General features: G+C 36.6%; 1 long non-coding RNA gene across 1 annotated transcript in view; it reads left to right on the plus strand.

Moving 5' to 3' along the window:
* LOC107309507 overlaps window positions 1–22,672 on the plus strand; it is a 61,961-nt gene that overhangs the window by 33,239 nt on the left and 6,050 nt on the right. Inside the window, exon 2 of the long non-coding RNA XR_001553203.2 lies at window positions 8,498–8,670. This is a non-coding gene — a long non-coding RNA (uncharacterized LOC107309507). The remainder of the gene's footprint in view (window positions 1–8,497; window positions 8,671–22,672) is intronic.

The raw sequence follows: 22,672 nt of genomic DNA on the forward strand, positions 1-22,672 counted from the left end.
AAAGGCATATTTCAAATTCAGATAGATAGAGTTGCATTTAATCATTTTCATCCTCTGGGTAATGGGTTGTATGTTAGACAGGCCAGCACTCATGTTTCACGTTTCCACTTACATGCCATTTTCCACCTATCAGCATATCAAAGATGTCATCATAGGACACTTCATGAATTTTAAGTTTATAAATTGATTATTTACCTCATTAAAAAAATAATAATTCTACCTTCAACTGATTTGCAGCTGGCCTTGTGTGTCAGTACATATTTCTCAGCAATATTCCAAGTAGCATTTTCCATCCAATTTATTAAAGGTTCATCATCCTAGGAAGTTGTTATGCCATTTCTTATATTAATTAACCTTTCTTATTTTAGCCAGAGTATTGCATAAAATTACTACCAAAGATATGAACTCTAATGACAATTTATCAAGACTTTAGTCTAATAGAATTTTAATTGCAAATTTAGGAAAAAGCCCTCAAGGAATGACAGTCAATTATACTGAATTTGTCCAAGATCTCTTACTATAATATACTCATGGTCAATTTTGTAAACATCTGTTTTACTGGACTAGAATCTAAAAGTTTTTCTGCCTGGTTGCCATTTATTTTTCTGTTTCATCTGTGTGCTGAAGTACCTCCTTCAAATTTAGTTGTGTGAATGTCGGGCTAATTCTGTTATAATTACTTTCTGGTATGCTTAATTCATCTTTTGTTTCTAATGGTTAGGATCAATGCTTTAATCAAAGCTTCAGTGGTTTCAAAGGTGTTTTATTTTTTGTTGTGAAAGACAGATGATGACTTATAACTCCTGTGATTTATTGGCAGTTTGAAAGTTAGCATATATTCCCTGTATTCCCATAACAGCCATAACTTAGAACTGGTAAAAAGGATTTTTTTTTTTCTGTTATTAACCTGAAATGGAATGTAGGAGTAACTTCTGGATGGATCCAGCACTCATTGGCCTGTGCAGTAGTGTTGAACTGAAAAACCTCTTAAGCAGCCTGGTCTGGGGAGAAAAAAGAGAAAAGGGCACTTATGCCCATCATTTGTATGCTTCTCTTATATCTGGGGTCCAGATTTACTCTATCAGTAATAGTGTGATATCAATGGAAGGAGTACTCAGCCATGCATGCTATTGCATATTGTTTACTTTTCTCAAAGATAAGCAATTTCACATTTATAACCTTCTATCTGAACTGAGTACAATTGGAAGTTACATAATGTACGAATCAGTTAAAATATGCTGCCATATTTACCATATATACACCAACATTACAAAGCCAACTAACACTGAGAAAGTGTTTTCTGGCTTTTATCTTCTCTGCTCAGGATCAATGTTCCTTCACACCATATCTCTCTTTCTGTTCTTTTTATCTACATTATTTAGTAAAAATCCAAATCTGCCATGGAGAAGTTTCGCCTTGGTATTTTTTTAATGAATAGCCTGCAGACAAGCTTTGTAAGTGCACAACACATAACTTAGTATCTGCTCATGGACTGCCTATAAGTTCTGTGAATATTGCTGATGATAGACTCAAGGTTTCCATTAGAGTTTTTTTTCTGCCTGCTCAGGATAAGCTTTGAGAAACAAGAACATGTAGCACATAGTGGATTATCAGTCTTAACAGGCGTGTCTTTCAGAGAAAGCATTATGCTGAAGATTCTGAATAATCACAAGCTTCTCAGTTTTATATATTCTACTCAGTAGATAAGTGATCATTTAACTGAACTTTGATTCAAAATATAGTCTCAGACTTTTTTCTTTTTTTTTTTCCCATTAAGTCACTGGAATCGTTGAAATCATATGTCACTGAAATAGTTCTAAAGATGAAGGCATTTCGAACAAGCAAGATATGATGCTTTCTTAGACACATTTCCTTCATCTTGTAAACATTTTAAAATAAACAGCCAGGCATCCAGCCTTAACAGTATGGGACCTCCATACTACTTTTGTATTAACCAAGGATACAGCCCCTCATCATGCCTAGTCTAGATATTTTATTTAGGATAGGAAACATTTTCTCTGGAATAAAAGTCTGTCTTCACTGACAGTGAAAGCTTTCCAGATGACACACTAAAGAGTGAATGCTTTTAGACAGATAAAATTAGGCACGATGAATCTCAATTACGTCATGACCCATGAAATTCACAAGATATATTTGTTTTATAGGGCTTCAGCAACTTCAGAGACTCTATGCCAGTACTGACTAGTACTCACTATTGGAAGGGATTTTTTTTCCTAACCAATGATTTGAATCCCCCTTGTTTTAATGTTAGGCTCCTAGCTTATTCAAGTCAATGGGGACATTATTCTTATCTGTTTAAGAGTTTGAAAATATTTTTCCTATTTCCAGCTCTCTTTTGTTCATTAGTCTTAAATGAGTTTCTTCACTCTGGCTAGAACCTGCTCTGCAATATGAACACTGTTCTAGTTGCAGCCTTGTCACTACTAAATGCAGTAGGAGGGCTGTTCACTATTCTTACGGGTTTGGCTCCTGTTCATACGTTTGCATCTCACACAATGGTAACTGATTGGCTTTTTTTGATATAACAATGCTCAGATCCCTTTTCTCTTGTTCCTGTCATGTATTTGTGCAGTTGTAAGCCTTTCTAGATGGAATTTAATTGCATTTTTTTTCCTGTTTCTCGTTTTCATCAAGGTCACTTGTTCCTTCAGTGCTCATTCAGTTTTTCCCAGCTCAGTATGGTTCACAGATTGTCCCTGTACTCTGTGGAGCTAGACAGAGTGCAAAGCTACCTGCCCAGGAAGGTAGTCCATTCACCTCAGAGTTTCTCTTGCAGTAGCTATCCTTGCTGTTCTTTGCTTCTGCATAATGAACTGGACAATTCAATCACGTGTTCTTTTATATTTCCCAAACCAAGATTGTTTCCATCTATTCCTTCCATGTGACCTTTTGTTATGCTTAGGGGTTCACAATGTTTCTGAAAATTCTGTTTTTTTGTTTTACAGAGGATAACTGATTTCTGAATCTAAAGTTTGTTAGCAAGCTTAAAAGGCCAATAAATATGACAAGATGAATGGTTACAGATGGCAGGATATTATTTAGACCAAAGCTGACATTTCAGAGACCCAAAGAAAACAAATCAGATCTGCAGGAAACATAAAATCAGAAGGGATTAATTGCTGAGAAGTACAAATTCTGGAGGAATATTTACCACCGAATACATATTTGGATTCTCAATGAACTGTAATGGTTGGAAAGATCAGTGTTTTTATATGAGTAAGAAAGTCAAGCGCTCATCTCAGTGCTGAGTAGAAGCAAAATGTGAGGAGGAATAAAAAAAAAGGAGTAAATCTAGAAAGGTTAAAGCAATATAAAACATTAGGAAAGCTGACAATGCTCCCAGACTCTTCTCTGTGGCATTGTGTTTTCCAAAACAACAAAAAATCTACTGAGAAATAGAAAGATTGAAAAGAATACATTGCTTCCTCTCTTGCATAAATCATAAAGAGGGTGCTAATTCATGTAATGTGATTATATGATGTTTAAAGCTAGGGAACAGAATTCTTTAACTGAATCTTATTATTTCACACTGTAATTTAGTCCAAGAATTTGCAAGGAAGATTCACTGGCCTTTCAAGTGAGAATATGATTGGTGGAAAAGGTTGCAATATAACCAAAATGTTGTTCATAAGTCTACTTTTTCAGAACACAAGCTGAAAGCACATTAAGAGGAACTCTCCTAGATGACAGTTCACCAAGTGTAACAAAACATCCTTTTAAAAATCTATCAAAAGTGAACTAAGAAGAGTGCATAAGACTCAGAAAAGCTTTACAAGCAAAAAGAGTTCCCTCTAGCATTTGTAAGTGCAAGATACTGTGGTCTGGACCAGTAACTTATTACATGCAATTACCAGAGTGCTTGCACAGCTATAAATCAAATTGCTGGAAGGCTCTATAGCAATGTATTTCTTGTCTCCTATAAAAACACTGCAATCAGTCAGTATTTCTTGAGGGAGCTTGGGAGTGAATAGAAAGAAGCTCAGAGGGTATTTGGAGAAACAAAGACTGATCAGAGCCAAGGCTGAGCTGAGTACTGTAAAGCCCATTTAGCAGGAATGTGCACAAAGATGTTCACTGGCCAGCAGCAGGCAGGAGCAACTGGAATTCTCTCATCTGTGCCAGCTGCCACTACTCTCTAGAAGCTGACTCACATCCAATTCCACTGATAGTCTGAGACAAGATTAGGAGGATATGGACATCCCAGGAAGAAAAGAAACACAGAAGTCTCTGAAAAGAGAAGAAACACTGAAGTATTGCTCACCCTGATACTACAAAAAATCTTCCACATGGTTGGATGAGAGTTTACATGTGCATGCTCTTTACAGTACATCTGTCACACTCCATCTATATTTCTTTGCTGCCAGTGTTGGCTGTAGACGTGAATCTGTAAACAGCATAATACTTGTCTGAGCAGCACTTGGGAGAACCAGTTCTGATCTATATGTAATAAATGGGAGATGTTACTCCTCACCTCATAACATGCTTCATCAGGCTCATGAGGTTGGTTGATCATATGCTGAAGTTTGAATAAACTCACACAGTTTGCTGGAGGAGTCCTTTGGATATGGAAGTGTTTTGCTACTTTCTGAATCATGCTGCTTCCTCTGCAGTGCCATCCCTAGGCTGTAACTTCTTCATTTGGGGAAGCAGAAAATGCTGTGAGAAAGGGATAGGATGCCTTGCCACCAGAAATCAACCAGAACTCTCACATGTAGTCCCCCTAAAAAAAAAAAAAAAAAGAAAAGAAAAGAAAAGAAAAGAAACCAAAAAAGGAAAAAAAAAAGTTATTGACATAGACCATGACAAGACCTTTAATAGCTGGGGAGCAACTTACCTATCTATCTGGCAGAAAAATATATAAAAAAATGTTACTAGCAAAGAACTGAATGAGGTTGGAAAAGACAAAAAGTGATTTAATCCTGAATTAGATTGCATTTTGTAATACTACACACTTTATCAAGTAGGAGGGCAGTATATTGTTATTTTGCTGACACTATTTCACTCTGTATAACCATAATTATAAAATTTCATTAAAGACTAAGAGCTTCACAAACTCTAAGTTCTTGGAAGACTGGATGTAAAAAAAGCCTGGAAATGTTTATGTGCAAAACAAAGAAGGCAATGGAGCTGAGTCTGCCCCACCTTCTGGCTGAAAAACAGTGGCATGTAATTTCCTGAGGTTGTTCATACATGTCGGTCACTCCAAAAGTAGTGTCCTCTATTTCCATGGAAGCTTCAACAGATACAAATAGCAAAACAACACTATTTGGTAGATAAAATTCTCTATTACGGAACACTGTTGTTTCCACACGATCACCACAATTAGCTACGTATTTTCACCAGGGATGAACAAGAGTCTGCATGCTGCACTTGTGACAGTGTGAACCAGCAGAGGTGACCTGCTGTCACCACTACTGAAACACACCACCCATCACCTCACTGTGCTCAATCCCACTGTTTGGTCTTGAGAAATTTTCAGGAAACATCTACAAATGTAAGTGAGTTCCTTCTTTTTTTTTTTTCTTTTTTTTAATTTGGAAGAATTCAGTGACACACCTTTACTTCATATGTACTTCCACATTGGATGCCGATTTGTCAGACTGCCTTTCTGCTGTCATCTGTTGCATGGCAGCAAAATCGAATGCAATATTGGTGGGAATGTTCAACCTCTACTGCCATATTGCCAACATCTGCCTCTAATGTCATGGTCCAACATCATAAAATACAAGGCATTACTTTTGGAGCACCCTCCACAATTTGACAGTGATTGATCACTTCTAACAACTAGAAGAGGCAAATTGGTACTCAGTATCTAATACTTCCAAAAGATCCAAAATTTTTAACAGCAACAGTGAAATGAGACAAGAAAACAAACTATTTGAGGAGCACTGGTCCTTACAGCAACCTCTGTCACTTGTAAGCACAACATATATGTTTGGAGGTAATATTTTTCAGTGGAAGACCGGTAATTAAAAAAATCTACACCCGTTTCTGATGCATCAGCTTTGATCAACTATATTACATTCAATCATATTGCATATTGTTGGAAACATAACTAACACTTGAACTTCAGCTGCCTTCCCTGAGTGACTTAGCTGAGAACCTCAACCCTAGGAAAGGGATATGGGTTTCTTATTTCTAGTCAATGTGGTTCAGAAATGACTGCTCTTTGCCTCATCAAAACTTTGATTATTGCTTTTCCATCTTCTTTTCCACTTCAAAATACTGAATAACACTGAAATATCTTGTAAACAAGTAAAAATGGCTGCTAAACTGTAATCATCGCTTATATTATCTCATGTGTGTGTGTGGGGGGGAATTATTCTTTGTTCTGTAATATTTTGTTGATATTTTAGAACCCAGAAAGATGCTTTATCCAGTGTGTAGACTGGAAGTGTTTCTAAGGTGCTTTTTAATTACGAAACTTCAACATATGGCTCCAGCAAGAGCCAATCTAAATAGTGTGCAAATTTGCTTATTTGTGGATGGCTATGTGCCAAAGTTAGACTCTGCTAAATTGGCAGTATATCCTGAAAAGATAAGATTTATCATTTGGAAGCAGAATGAAAGTTGAAACTTTAGAATTTTGATTACTAGCTAAAAGAAGATTGGCTTGGTCTCTATTTGCTATTTTAGTAGTGCTATTTACCTCAATTCCTTTACATATCATAATATTTTCTTCAAGGTGTAAGAATTAGAGCTTGTTCAAAAAGGCAATCACTGGGGGAAAGAAAGCTTCAAGTATTGCTCCTATTTTCCCAAACAGTGTATGTTCAGGATCCAGAAGAGTCGTGCAGTTCATAATGGCTGGTATTTGTGTTTCTAGACTGGATCTGTATCCAGGTCATACAGCCTTTGATAAAGAATAGTCTCCATTTCTCAAAACTCATGCTGTTATATGTGCTTCTGTTACACTTGATAATAGCCTAATACAAACTGCTGCACTATACAAATAATGAGAACATATTATGCCAACAATTAGATTGTCTGCAGAAATAGCCCAACTCCATTTGCATGATAACAAAATGGTCCACAAAAAGCAAACACCTCAGAAAATGAGATTTTATGAAGACTGTGTTGCACTATGAGTCAGATAGAGCAAGACTTTTTGGTTTGTTTGTGGGTTTTTTTTGGAACATGGATAAGCATCACCATGGAAAACAAAAGAACAGGAAATGAAATTTAATTTTAAATTGTGATGGCAATATATTTGTTGTTGTTGTTGTCGGCAGTAATGTTCTGTCTATAAAATAGATCTTTCAAGAGGAAAAAACGCACTGACATTTTGCATGTGCACTGAAGGCTGGCTGTAGCTGTGCCCTGAACATTTCTGTCATGATGGGTACAGCACCACCAGTGATATTAGGGGGAGATAAATGGCAACAGACTAAATTCCAGAAATGCTTTTCTTCCCCATGATATATATATATATATCATGTGTTCTTTAATTCGAGATTTATGCAACTTCCCCTGTTCTAGCATAGAAAAACCTTGGTGTTTGAAATAGAGAATAAAGGGCCTTCATGCAGTGCCTTCACATTGTTAATTTCATGGAAAGCACATACTAACCCTATCTCTGGGGCACAGAAATATTTACCACAACAAAGGAAGAAGCTTAGAACACAAAAGGACTGCTGACTGCAAAACATTTGTATCCTGATTATTTCCTAATGTAACATCAGTAAGCTGATGTTACTCTCACTACCAGAATCATCAACAAAGAACGGACATTATAAATGCATCTAATGCAACTCTTGTCTGAAAAATTTTCCGATATATGAATATGAACTTGGACACGAACCTGAAAAAGTACTGTGCTGAAAACTGAATCACCAAAAAGACAGAAATTGTCTGAATGTTGCTTTGCTTTGCACATGTCACAGACGTAGTGGCTAAGCACTGGAACAGCCTGCCTGGGGGGGGTTAAAGATGTTGGTAATTTTAAAGACTCAAGTGGAAAAGGTCCTGATCAACCTGTTCCAGCACTGAAGTTGGCCATGCTTTGAGCAGGAGTTTGGACTTAGGACCTCCAGATGTCCCTCCCAGCCCGAATTATTATGTGTTTTTTTTTCTACTTCTGTGAGTATGTGCTGGAAGAATTTAAACATGATCCTCTGCTCATTTTAGAGCAGATGTCTTCCTCACCAAGAGCTTAGTCCACAGCTGACTGCTGGAGCCTTTTAGTTGCAATCACTAACTTTGGATCAAGGCCTTGCAACACAGTATAGATGGTGCTCGGGGGAGGAACCAGCTGTCCTATATGTCTTTTTTATACTCATACAGCATGTGGCTGCATGCTTTGTTTACTGAATCACATCCAAATCCCTCTTTGACAGTAATACTAATGTCTTCACGGCTGCGGGTTTATTTATTTATTTATTTCACATACTTATCACTGTAATGTTCAAATGCTTAATGAATTTCTTGTTATAAACTGTGACTTTTTTTTTTTTTTTACTGTCATGGGGACTAGCAGCACTGTTTTTCATTTTTATGATGATAAGTGCTGAAGACAACAAGACAACTTGCAAACATGAAGAATCTGTTCCAAACCTTTACTGAATGTGGACTTCAGTACACGTCCATCAAGTTAGGACAAGCAGCTCTGGGAACAAATGCCATATCTAATCCCAGGATGTGCACTACAAGGTACATCTGCCTCTTTTCCAGTAGAGTACAGAAATGTTCTGAACTGGATCTGTGTAGAAAGCCTGTGCCATTCTAATTACCTCATTGCTGAAATCGTTTTAGCCATCTGCTAACTAGCAGAGGAAGATCTGTGAGAGACTTTCTGAAAGGTACAAGAAACTGTTATAATTCAAAGTGGGGTGATATTTGGCTTATTTGATAAATTAATGTTATTCATATAGGTGGATCAGAGGTTACACAAATAGAACACCGTAAAAGGAAGTACATAATTTTTCATTCGGTTCGTGACTATGAAAGTCTGAAACACTGCCACTATTACTGAGAAGCAAAGGTACGTGAGAGCCAGTGCTTATCTTCATAGTCTGAGAAGCAGTATTTTGATTTCAGGTTTAGCTGAAAGATATATGCCAAGTAAAGAGATGTGCAAACATCCTTTTCACGCTAACGTCACATCTGTTTTAATTCAAAAAACCAACAAAACAAAGAACCACCACAGGAATATTAGCCACATGCATTTGCTTTGGAACCTGAACTTTCAGATCACAGTCATGCTTCATTGTGGCTCAATATCTAATGTATCCTTCCCTTTCCCCTATGATGTTGGCCTGCTCTGTTTCACTAAGAAATGTTGGCTTCTACCGTAAAGTACTGGAAGACAGAAGAATATCTCCTTAGAGTTTCCCCCACCAGCAGTCACTACTGACTAGCAGAGGTTTCTGTACATCACTTTTGCAGAACTTTGAAGGGTTCTGGCTATGAAGGGAAACAAACATTGTTAACAGGAAAATAAGACAACTGGGAGCATTATACTGAGCTAAATCATCCTTTATAACAGTACTATAGTACTGCAATTCAGCACCAAAAATAATGAGGACATTATTTCATCTATTTTACTTTATTTTCAACTGACATAGGGCATTTTTATTTCTGTACTGGGTCTAAATTTGATCAAGCAAAAAAAGTATGTAATCTACTTGGTTCTTTTTACCCCTCTGCTTCCCCTTCCCCCCTCCCATACAAGAGAGGAAAAAATACAAATAGGGATATATTTCTGTACCTTGCCATCTTAAATGAAACATTTCTATGTCTCTGCTATTGACATGATAAGATAAATGCTGACAGCATTTTTTACTGCCCCTCAAGAGTAGTCATGTTTTCAGTGATATCTGTATCAATCAAAGCACTCTAGAGAAATGTTCTGTGTCCCTACTGTATTGCACTAGAAGGGATACCTTTCTTACAAAATTCCAAAGAGCTCTGTGCCAACCCATCTGGGCAGCCTTCTAGCACAGCACAGAATGTGCTTAGGATTTATTAGCCCCCTGGGTGACACATGGCCACCTCATTAACAGGAGCAGGCAGGCAGTCTTTATCTGCTGCCCACAGTATACAGGCTGCCCACTGCCTCTTCAGTTGCACTGCAGGTTCTAAGTACCAGTGATACTTTGGCCATGGCAACATTTTATCAGAAAGATTTGGCAGTTCATTGGCGGGCCTCTTGCTGTCTGCAATGGCAGCTGGCAAGCTGCTTGCTACTCAATAGAACACTATATAAATAAGGCCCTGAGTAGCTGTGGACTAGCCACATATACTACCAGAAATGCAGTGTGCCACTTCTGTTCACTCAAATCATTCATGTGGTCTGACTGAGCTGCTCCAGCCAACAGTCTGTCCACAGTGGGCAGAGAAACTAGAAAGCCATTCTCCATTGTTCAGCACATGGGATAGGCTGAATGTGCTCTGAGGACTTTTATGTGGGTATCCCTGGTGGACCACTGAAGAGACCTTCCGCACACTGCAACACAAAATTTCTACACAGACACAGTAAAGTTTGGGCCCTGAAATCTGGAAAGGTGGCAAATGGTGAGGAGAGGTTGGACACAGAGATTCCTAGGATTGTAAATTGTGCTGGCTGGATTTGATAGATTTGATGTGTGAATGCCACTGCCTTTCTGTATGGACCAGTTGCTGCAGAATTGGGCCTTAGAGCTCTTGTATGCCCAGCCACAAACTGCTACCATGACTAGGTATGCACCAGAGAAGACAAACAAACATAAATGATCCTCATGATCCTTGAGGTCCCTTCCAACCCAGGTCATTCTGTGTGATTCTGTGATAAAAGGTTCTCCATGTGTAAATATTTGGGTATGGGAGATTGATCTCTTAGTGTCACAGCAGAGTCTGGAGAGAGAAGCCTATACACAAAGTCCATCAGGTCCCCAGAAGGTCTAAAATACAACCCTTAATCCAGGAAAAATTGTACCATTCACAGTCTAGGAGTCACAGGATACATAAAGTCCTATTATCTCACACACTGTATCCTGTACTTCAGCGGCAGATCATTCAGGTTGATCAATCTTTGCAAGGGCATGTATAATGTGAGAGCATTTATTTTATTAAGTTACCCGATTAAGAATTATTCATTATGAATTAAATAACAAATAAGAATAAATATGATTAATTAAACACACAGGTGCAGAAACCTGTCAGACAGGTGATAATGGAGTGAGGAACAAAGACTAAAAGACCAGAACAGCTCAGCCACTGGATGACAAGCCATTAAAAATCTGCTAAGGCACAGTCTGGAAGAGGGTCAGCCTGAACCTCGTAATTGATAAGAAGATGTAAACAACACTGTAATGAGTACTATCAGATACTTGAAGGACACTGTAGACTTTGCAAAATTTATTATAGAATGTCATGGGGAAGGACCAAAATCAGAGATAATAAGGTCAAAGTGATTCAGGGAGATAGAGCACTGAGAAAAGATAACAAAAGGTGATAAAATAGAGGCCATGGGCAACTTATCTGTAGATAGAAACCTTTGTCTTAGTCTTATTTTTTTCACCTGCCAAGGTCGCTGTATTACTCTGTCTATGCATAACTTGTTTCTTAATATCTCTAATGTGATACTGAAGAGGGGCAGCATTCCCTGAACCATGGTGTGAAGACAAATGAACATGGCAGATTTGCTGGCACATTTTTTAAAGGGCTGTGTCAAGCAGAGCAAGATAAACTTTTTCAGTCTCAATAGTCTCAAACACATGGCCTGATTTTTTTATAGTCCTGTGTGGAACCAGGAATTGGACTTGATCCTGCTGCGTTCTCTCCAAGTCAGGATATTCCATAATTTTATGATTTTATGAAACCACCTGTATTTTGGGATATATGAAGCTCCTTTCTCCACAGTCTTCCAAGTTTTGTCGTCTCACAAGAAGATCGATAGCTCACTCCAGGGCAAGGCACAGGAGCAGTTTAACAGTGTGAAAAACTAGGAGTCTTCTACTTGCATTTTCTTCCAAGCATTTGTTTAGCCAGTAGTATGTACACAGCCTTTGTATGCAATTGAAGGTTATCAGAAGTTTCTTGAAATGACATCTGAAATTTTGCTTTAGGCTTAATTGTTTTACATTAAAATACATTTTTAAAGACTAGATATAGTAACCATATTTCTGATAATGTAAAAAGTTATTTACAAGTATAGCTGTACTGATAAGCCAGAATAATGCTGCATGACATTGACATATATGCCACCTCATTTGTAATAGCTGCCATGAACAGGCCTGCTGAAGTAAATGGTGGATGCAGCTTGGCATTTCTAGCTTGAAAAGCCATAATGAAGGATTTATAACTACTGCAATTTTCTAATGCTGCTCTGGGATGAGGAAACAAAAATAATAGCTTAAATAACAATGTAGTAGAAGTATTCTATAAAGGGAAATAAAATCATTAACCCATTCAGTCTTCTCAGAGATTGTGGCAATGTAAGTCTGATCTTATCATACGGTCTGCACTTTGTGTGCAGTCTTGGAAACAGTTAAGAAAATGAGCAAGGACATGCTATGCACTTCAAAAGGCTCCTTGGGAACAGACAGCAAAGAATGTAAGAGTTTAAACAAGTTCTGTGTCATTTGTTCAGCTAATATCAGAGCAATTAATGCAGAACCCTTTACACAAATAATAATTTCTTAATGTTTGTGCCAAAAATTAAAGCCAATTCCTATAAATAGTCACTTGAATAAAAACAGTGTATTTTTAGAAATAGCATCTTAAAAGTACCAGATTGTGTGAAGAGCTTCTTTTTTTTACCTATGCTGTTGTGGGGTCATTTGCCACCCACTCATTTCTGTAGGGTCTAGATCCAGACAGTACTTGCCCAGTCACACTCAGGACTGAGCCCAGATTGTAATATATCTCCAGGATGTGGTACACTCCTTCCAGTACCTGAAGGGGGCCTACAGGAAAGCTGTCAGGGGACTGTTTACAAGAGCATATAAAGACAGAATCAAGGGAAATATCTTTAAACTGGAAGAGGGTAGAATTAGACTAGATATTAGGAAGACATTATTTACTGTGAGGATGGTGAGACACTGAAACAGGCTGACCAGAGAAGCTGTGGATGCTCCCAGCCTGGAGATGTCCAAGGCCAGACTGGATGGGGCTTTGCGCAGCCTTGTCTAGCAGGAGGTGTTCCTGCCTATGGCAAGAAGGTTGGAATGAGATGAAATGGGGTACCTTCTAACCCAAACCATTCTATGATTCTATGATTCTATGATTCTATGATTCTATGATTCTATGATTCTATGATTCTATGATTCTATGATTCTATGATACTATGTTATGCTTTTAGCAGCTCCCAGCTAATGTAGGGGCATACCCTCAGTAACACCTCTTCCAGCTTTTTCCTTCAAGGTCGCCAACTGCACTGTCTGTACTTCTGCTCTGAACCCAGGCAGATAAAATCTCCATGAAAGGAGACTCAGATAGTATATCAGTTACTTTTTCGTTGGAAGGATATGCAAAAGCATAGTTCTTGTTTCCTTCAGTTATCAGTCTCTGCACCACAGATGGACCTTACAAGTCTAATGCTTACATGGGTAATAAATCTGGTTCGTGATAATGTCTGCTTAACCGCAACCCTCTTTTGTTCTCATGATTTGCACGCAAGTATCCTACATGAAGTTCTGTAAACAATGTCTGCTTAACCGCAACCCTCTTTTGTCCTCATGATTTGCACGCAAGTATCCTACATGAAGTTCTGTAAACAAGCACTAAGGCACTGTTGCTGTCTTCAGAAATACTTCTATGGCAGCAATGTAAAACCTTTGAGTCAAAACGCAGAGAAGCTAAAGTGCAGCATGAAAAGAAAGATTCTTCAGTGTACAGATAGACCTGCAGAGTTGCCTAAGCTTTGGAGAACAGAAAATCCAAAGTTCTCAGGATTACCTCATCACAGAAACTGCTTCTCTATAATTTTATATAAGACATTAAGTTGCACTGTGGATGATGATGCATTTTACAGAATTATTTTTCATGGAAGTTGGATGTTTGATGATACTTGGAACCAAGTTTCTCTCAACAAAGTATATACTGTACTCTCAGCTAGGCTTGATCTTGTTGTCCTTGTAGAGCAGTATGCATGAAAAGCAGACTTCTTGGGCAGCTACCAGCACCCTAAGAAACCGCCTGACATGATGAGCTCCTTCCATATCTCATGCTTGCCTGTCTTTTGGAGATAATGACTTCTCATTGTTGTGATCCTGGCTTGAATTCAAAGCAGTGATCTGGAAATGAAAGACTGTTTCCTCTTACCAGACCCAGAATTCACCCAGCCTTCATCTCAGGGATGATGATGTTCAGTAGTAATCATTTAATTCTGTAGATTTCTATAAACAATGTTAATGATATAATTAGAATTCTCAAGGATAAAAGGTAGTACTCCCATTTCAAATTGTCACATTAAATACGCTTGGCCTGTTTCAACTAATTGAATTAATTTTCTGTTTCATGGGAAAACAGAAAGGATCTGAGACCAGAGATTATTATGACGCTACTATCTTTAGTTTAGATTTCAGAACCAGACGATCCTGCCAATTATTCTGACTAAACTTGTCCTTCTCCCTTGACAAATAGTATGTCTGATGAAATGAATTTCTTTTGTCATGGACCAACTTAAGCCAAATTCACAGTATAATTTTAACAGGATTTATTTTTTAAATAATAGAGTGAAGAAGTTTTTAGAGGTGGACACTGAGGGTTATTCATGTTTCACAACTCTGAAATATTTTATCTTGTTAATAAATTTTTGATTTATTAATTAGTTTTAATTACAGACTTATTTAGTTTTAAAAAAGACTCTGACAAGCATGCTTCCTTCATTTTCCTGACAAGTGCTCAAAAAAGACAATCTACATTCCTTTAAACTCAGTAAGTATGCTTCTCTTATATGAAAAACTATCACTGCAAGCTGTGCCTAGTTCTAATACCCTGTACAGATGGAACCTTAGTGCTCCAGGAAATGGGGAATTTAAATCTGTGTTTATCATATTGCTACTCAGAAGACCTAAAGATGTGCAATGGTCCTCTGATGCCTACATTAACCTTTATGAATACCTTAATCATTTTCATTTATTCACTAATATTACTCTTTAAACTCATCATGATGCTTTAATGATGAGGGTGAATTTTTATGAAGATGTGTGGAGTAAACCATGGCACTGCAAATTCATAAAATTGCTCAGTGTTCCTAGTTAATTTCTTAAGATGACCATCAAATTGAGTATTCATTACATTATAGTTAGTCTGCCAAAGCATAAGCAAACAAATAAAAACACTTTTTGGACAAACTTTGATACTATCTTAGAAATAAAATATTCAGTAGAATAGAGGACTCAAATACAATATCATGCAGCGATTCAACAGTGGATAGTCAATTTTAAAATTAAATAGATTTTAGTTTGTGTCCTGAATTTCAGGAAAATAGAGTTCTGGACCTTTGTTTTATTTCCCCAGAGCTTTCCTAGAAAATAAACTGCACTGAAGATGTGGAGATTTAAAATAGGATCAGTAGATAATTATTGAACTATACAATTAGATCTGTGAGCAAAAATAAGTTATATGCATAAAATAATCATGACTAAATTGCACTGAACCTCCTGAGCTTTACCAATTAATTGTTCAGGTAAAACAAATCTGTTTATGACCCCTGGAGGTATTAATTTTACAGCAGTCAACAACTTTCACATTTGTTGTCAGCCCCAGCAGATCAAGACACAATCACAGTCCTGGTTGGCTGAAAACAGAAACATTTACTTCATGTTTTAAACATTATTACTAGAAGCCATTAAATGAGTGGCTTTCATCTTGCATTGCTAAATCTGCAGTTCCAGCAAAGCATCTGTAATGAGTAAGTTATTTCCACTGAACTTACAGGCTGATGTAACAATCCTAACTTGGATCACCCCACTGATGCCACGAAGTTTTCCACTGCATAACAAATTTGCCTTCTTTTCACCCCATACCACTCAGCGTTTCAATCTTCAGACTGTAACCGTTGAGACTTGATTTACTGTAATGTCTATCCTGGAGGAGACATCTATTGATCTGGCTCTGGCCAAGGCTGAAATTTGATGACGATAAACTTCTTGGTGCTACATATGAAAGTTAAAAAGACAACATATTGATCCCTGTTAACTGATGCTAATGGTATTAAACACTGTTTGAGCTGTCTCCACCAGTTGTCCTGCCTTGTTTTATTCAGGTTCTTCTGCTGACTTAGGTTAAATGTCATTTGGGCCAGTTATGGCCATTCTGTATATCGTTAACTGAGTCTCAGTCCACAACGGCACTACAGATAAACGTGAACAAGGAGTTGGACTGAACGACTCCAGAGGTTCCTTTCAATTTAAAAGATGTTATGTTTCCATTATCTAGAGTATTCTTGTCTGAATTTTATATTTATTTGTCCATAATTATATTTATTTCCATGAAATCAAATTCATATCACAGCACTATAGTCTTAAAGAGCTGTTAAAAGTGTATTACATCTTCATTATATATTAACTGTGCTGTTTCCTCCATGAAAAAAATTAAAGTTATCATACCTTCTGGTAGAACAAACTAACGAAATGACTGTTTCTTTCTCTGCATTCTCTGCAATTATCACTAATAATAAAGTCACATGTGAAATCTGGAGAACTGATTAAGATCTCAGTCTTGTCAAAGGACACCACAGATATCACAAATTGAGTGTAAATAACACTTTTCTTCTGTTATACTAAGTGAAATCATTTTACTTTTTTACTCTGACAACACTGGACATTAGTAACTGAGGTTGGTGAACACTACAGGATCTGCCAGTCATATTAGTCAGAACTTCTGAATACATTAACTTCGGCTACTTCCTTTCACATATAGTTTCTGTAAGCAGTAATGGTACTGTACATCATCTATCAGACTCCGTGAGGTCAATTTTGTGAAATCACTGTCAATACTACTTTAAGTACTTTATTTTAACCAATAAGTTAAGTTTCTTTGCCTTAAGAAAAAGCAATAAAACAATTATGTATCATGATGGTTTTTAGATATCTTAAATTTTTCTTGGGTTTCGGATGTTCTCAGTAGAAAATAATTTGTAATTCTCATATAGGTAAAATAATTGTTATCATGTGCTTGAGTGTGTTCAAATATTGGCAGTAACTCTTCAACTTTTCACTGACCAACTACACGCAAATAATCCTCAAAGAAATCAACGGTTTTGATTATTTTAATATATTTTAAAACATCAAAAAATATTACGAGGATTCACGTCTATCTTGAAAGAGTAACATGTTTGTTGCAAGATTTTGATAAAAAAACAGGCAGCTTCTGAAATGAAATGATTTTTCATGCAGAGAAGTTGCTTCTTTTTATTGTCTGGTAAAACAATCTGAATCATTTCATGGTTTATTTTTGCAGTTCTTCATTCATGCAGTAATCATCTACTTTAAATCCCTAACTAACTGATGAAAAAACAGAAAGATTATCACACTTTTATGGAACCCCATTGAAATTCATATGCTAAAGGGTTCCGCTGTAGTGCAGGTAGAGAACAAGATCCTGCGTTGCTGAATCAATGCTAAATGTGCATTGTCCGATGTAAATCCCAGGGGAAACATACTGCCCACAGGATAGAGGAAATAAATACTGCAAAACTAGGGTGCTTCTTAACTCAGTTAAAAAAAGTTTAAAAAGTTTAAAAAAAAAAAGTAAAGTCTTTGTAGTTTTTTTTGTTTGTTTGTTTTGTTTTGTTTTGTTTTCCCAGCAAACATGGCAAAAAAGAGGAATCCGTATTTCCATCATGAAAATACAGAATTATAAATGTCTGCTCTTGGAAATTGAGTGAACCTGTGCATTTCTTTGGGTGTAACAAATGTGTTAAGACAATAGCAGTAATAATTGAAGAAGATACAGATTTTTGCAAAGAGGCTACAGAGCTTTTCCTGGTTCACATGAATTTGTAGTCAGAAAAAACATTCTGTCTATGAAATTTCCCATATGAGCTAAAAGTGCCTAAAAGCACTATTTTAATTTCACAGGTAACTGATTCATGTTTATTTGGATTTTCTTTATCTTTACTTGCTATTTGTACAGATGAATTTAATTAGACATAGGAAAGAAATTGTATGGGAAACTGGTAATCACAGCCTGAACCTCTGATTAATTATCTGAGGTAAGTGTCAGGTCAGCTGTGGGAGCACAGGTGAGGGTGATTCAGCTGTGCTCCCAGAAGGTGTGGAGCTTGACTCCACCTCTCTTAGACTTCATTTAAAGGCTGACCACCACTAAGGCAGAATCTCTTTGAGATTGCTTCTTGGTGGAGATTGGATAGCCAGCCTCAGCATTCATATTTTTTCCTATATATATATATATATATATATATATATAACCTTTTGGATATCTGTCACCATCCTTCTTGTATTATTACCATCTTTTGTATTATTCCACCTTATAGAAATATATAAAATAATTATATAAATAAGGAAGAGTCTGACTTGATTAAAAAAGGAACAGAAGAAACTGTTCTGACAGTGAATGTAGGAAATGTGTGATTTACTCTTGACAGCATTTAGTTTTATTTATTTAGTATTAATAGAGGACCTGGCCCATAAATCTTGTGATGCACCAGGTTGTAAGGCCTGTAATTGCTCTGTGGTACAACAGCTCATCTATAGAAAAAAAGAAAGAGAACAAATAAGCACTTGTAGCAGGTGAAATCTACTGAAAGAATAGCTCTTTTGATATTAGATAATTTGGACAAGGTTAAGTACCATAATGATTTAATGCCACTAAAATACAAATTAAGATGAAATAGCATTTAGGCAATTGTTGACTAGTAGATTAAAATGAAGGTGAAGCTGCTAATGAATTGCTTCTGGAATGTCTTTCCAAGATAAAAGCAGTGTTTGCTCCATCTTGAGCTGTTGTTCTATAACACTTGAACTATTTTCATTGCTGAAATCATAGTAATTCAAATTCATCTTTTTCTTTTTTTTTTTCTTTTTTTTTTTTTTAACTACAAGTACCAAACTTCTCTAGTAATTTTTACAGTTTTTGGAACAAAATCTAATAAACCAGATGAATCTTCAAATAAATCTCCACTAATCAGTCCCATTGTAAAAACAAAAAAACAAATAAGCCACCACATTTCCCCTATGAGAAATTATATCTTTTTAAATGCATTAGACATAGAAGGTTATTACCTTCAGTTTTAAAATCAATCACTCTTTTATCAGTTTTACTTTGTTAAAAAGATAAAAGTAGTAGGAAGATTGTTTGAAGTCTCCTCCATACAGAATATCAATATTTCAGAACCGTACTTTAGAAAGGGATGTAATTTTTAAACAGATATCGTTCTTCTGTATACCATGCTTTTTCCTTATGGAAACATTTTTACTAGCAATTTTCATTTTTATACAGCTATATCTCATAAGTTACCTACTCCAGATACATTTGTAGACGTCATACTTAATTCCTAACATTGGAACAAGTTGAGATATTTTAATGCTCCAATAATCTGTGTGTCAATGATTTATGTAACCGCACTACTATCTTCACTTGCCAATAAGCAAAGCAACCAAGTACCTAACTCTGATAAAGAAAAGGCACTTGGGCTTTTTGAAGGAATTTTTTTTGTAAGTAAGAAATTTCAAAGTACCCAGGAGACTGACATAACGTAACAGGATTTCTCTTTACCAGTAGCTGCTCATAGTGAGAGTTTCACAGGTCAGTAAATAATAAAGGAATTTGTATCCAGGTGGGAACTCAGAGCATAGGAAAGGATCTCAGTACTGCTTCTAGTTTATGACATCAGGGAAAAGCAACAGATATCCCAGATAGATCAACGTAACAGACTGTGGAGCCCTTTCACAATTCCCAGCACAACAGAAATTCCAATGGAAAGCTCTAATTAAACCAATGCTTAGATCATAATTATGTCTTAGACTTCCTGGGTGTGTTAATAAAGAAAGTATGGGAATGAGGACATGATCGAAAGACACTTTCTTATATAATAAGAAATGAAAAATAGAATTGATTGCATTGAAAGAATTGAAAGCAATTGTTTGCTGAACAATGCAACTATAAAAAAAAAATAGATTCCATGTTAAGAAATGGCTGTGAGAAAAAGATGAGGAAAATTATCTCTTTCTTTTACAGTACTCATCAAGAGGGGAACAATTTCTTATAGCATCTTTAAAATGTTCACACAGCTAAAAAAAGTGCATTTTTATCCATTAAATGCCCTTATCAAACACAGATTAATGTGTTTGTCACTCAAAATAGCTCTTCACTTTACCGCAATATAGACTCAGTGGCTCTGGTATCATAAGAGTGCTACCAGTGCCCAAGATTCTTCTTTCCTTTCTTTTAATTAAACCATGATGATTTCATTAATGGGGATGCAAATCAGCCAGAGTCCTCCTGGAAAATTACCAATCTTCCACAGTCCTTGCTGGTGCTGCTTGGCTCCTGCTCCTCAAAGAAGTCTCCCTGTTAGCTTATCTCACTCTGTGCTGGAATGAGCGGTCTTCCTTATTTTCCTTGGAGGCTATCCTAGCCCTGTCCTTCTCATCTTAGAAGAACAAGATGTTATAAAGTGAAGTTCAAAGAAATTTAAAAAAAAAAACAAAAAAAACCAACACACAAAAGCACGAATGACATCCATTCCAGATTTAAATAGTATTTAAATAAAAGGAAAGTTTATCTAATAAAATCCACGCAGTCCCAGAAAGAATCTATGGGATAGCTGCTTGGAGTTTGTGAGTATTCTTTTACATTTCATAAGAACAGCTTTCCTAAGTTTTGCTATTTGATTCTTACAGTTTTAAGAATTGATGAGACATTCTCTTCATGGTGTTCTCTCATAGTCCTTTATCTTTCATCTTGTTAAGTTACTTTCTGGCTTCTGGCTTTCTGCTGCTGCATATGATATGCAAGTTTATATGAAGATAAACGTATAGAGTTAGTATTTTACAGTTTCAAGAGAAATGGCAATAAGAAATCCCACAAATCTCCGCTGCTGAAGATACAGAGAAGACATAAATACTCAGTATTAAATATTAAGTATTTGTATGCAGAGGTGGAAGAACCCACTTCATATCATGATTATAGCCTTGATTAGGCACATTGGCATTTGGAATCCACGTAACAATACAAGGCTTTGTACCACGGGAAGAATGCTAGAAATGTGTCTATTGGTTAACTGACTCCGTATATAATTTATTATTCCTCACTGTTCTGCAGAGCTAAAGCCAAATTAGAGCCTGATATCACCATCATTGCAGATAGTCCAAACATGGTTTGTCATTAGAAGTGAAATCCTCTCAGCGTTTTCAAAATGGCACACACACTATAAGTTTACATTTAATAGTCTTAGACAGAAAATGAGCACAGATAAAATAGGGGACAGGCAAAAGTTACAGTGAGAATCAAGCTTCCTGAAGACTGGCCTGAGAGTGATTAAACCAGTACTCTGTTTTGTCAAGAGATTTTTAATATGTAGGCGTAACAGGCATGCGTTGTTCACAATTATTTAGGCACTTAAATACTTCTGATAAAGAACTAAGGCTACAACAGGCTGGAGAAAGGAAAACACAGTAGAAATAGGAGCTTGATTGGTGTGAGTGCGGAATGAGGGTCAAAAATATCAGATTTAAAAGAAGAAAGAGGATGTTATTAGATGTTATTAGATGGGGTAGATGGTGGTTGATCTCCCTTCCTCATAAGCAAGGACTGGGATCTGTATGAAACTTTGTGTCCCTAGAGCAGTGCTGTGTAACTTTTAACCTTTCTACCTGCTTTTCTTCTATAAATTAGACCACTAATTATGTCTTACAGGGATTCTTGCTCACTGATATGAATAGACCAAATATATTCAGGAAATGAAGGCTGTGGCCTACTCACTGTGTCTAACACTAATGTTCACATAGGTACACAGGAGTACACCTCCTGTTGGAAGAGAGATGGGAGAAAACTTAGAATTTCTGCAGTGGCTCCTACTTACTCGGAAGCAGATTTTCTTATCACTCCCAAAAGGAAGATAAATGTACATACACATGCACATACAAACCCAAAAGCCAAACAGCCCAGTCACATATTATTTGACCTGTTTGAAAAATTCCCTTCCAGTCTGCTTCCTCAGTCTGGGAAAGAACAAAAACAGTCCTTCACCCTGTTCTATAACAGTGTGAGGAGCAACTAGGCATCCTTCAGTGTGGTATTGATGCATTTGGATGTTTACTTGAGAATCTACAGCTCCTGGTAGAACAGCTTTTGAAAAAAGCTTTATACTTTTAATAATTTCACCTGGGGGTTTAGATTCTGTGTTCATCTAAATCCAATGTATAGACTGGATTTTTTTTTTTCTTTCTTTCTTTCTTTTTTTTTTTTTTTTTCTTTTCTTTTTATGCATTTCTTTTATCAGAAAAAGCAAGGATCGCTTCTTTGACTAATGTCTCAATAGTGTTAATTATTTTTGTCTTCTTACAAAATTAATCCAACACTGTCATATTTCTTACTAATGGGAAATATTGCAACCTTCATTAGACAAGATTACATTCCATTTTAATAGCTGTAGAGACTGACAAGCAGATAATGAGATTGTTTGGATATTTTCCACCTCTAAACAGAACAAAGTTTGCAAAGAGGTATGTATCGGAAGGGATTTGGAAGACAGCTAAAATCA

This window comes from Coturnix japonica, chromosome 2 (assembly GCF_001577835.2).
Source record: "Coturnix japonica isolate 7356 chromosome 2, Coturnix japonica 2.1, whole genome shotgun sequence".
NCBI classification, from domain to species: Eukaryota; Metazoa; Chordata; class Aves; order Galliformes; family Phasianidae; genus Coturnix; species Coturnix japonica.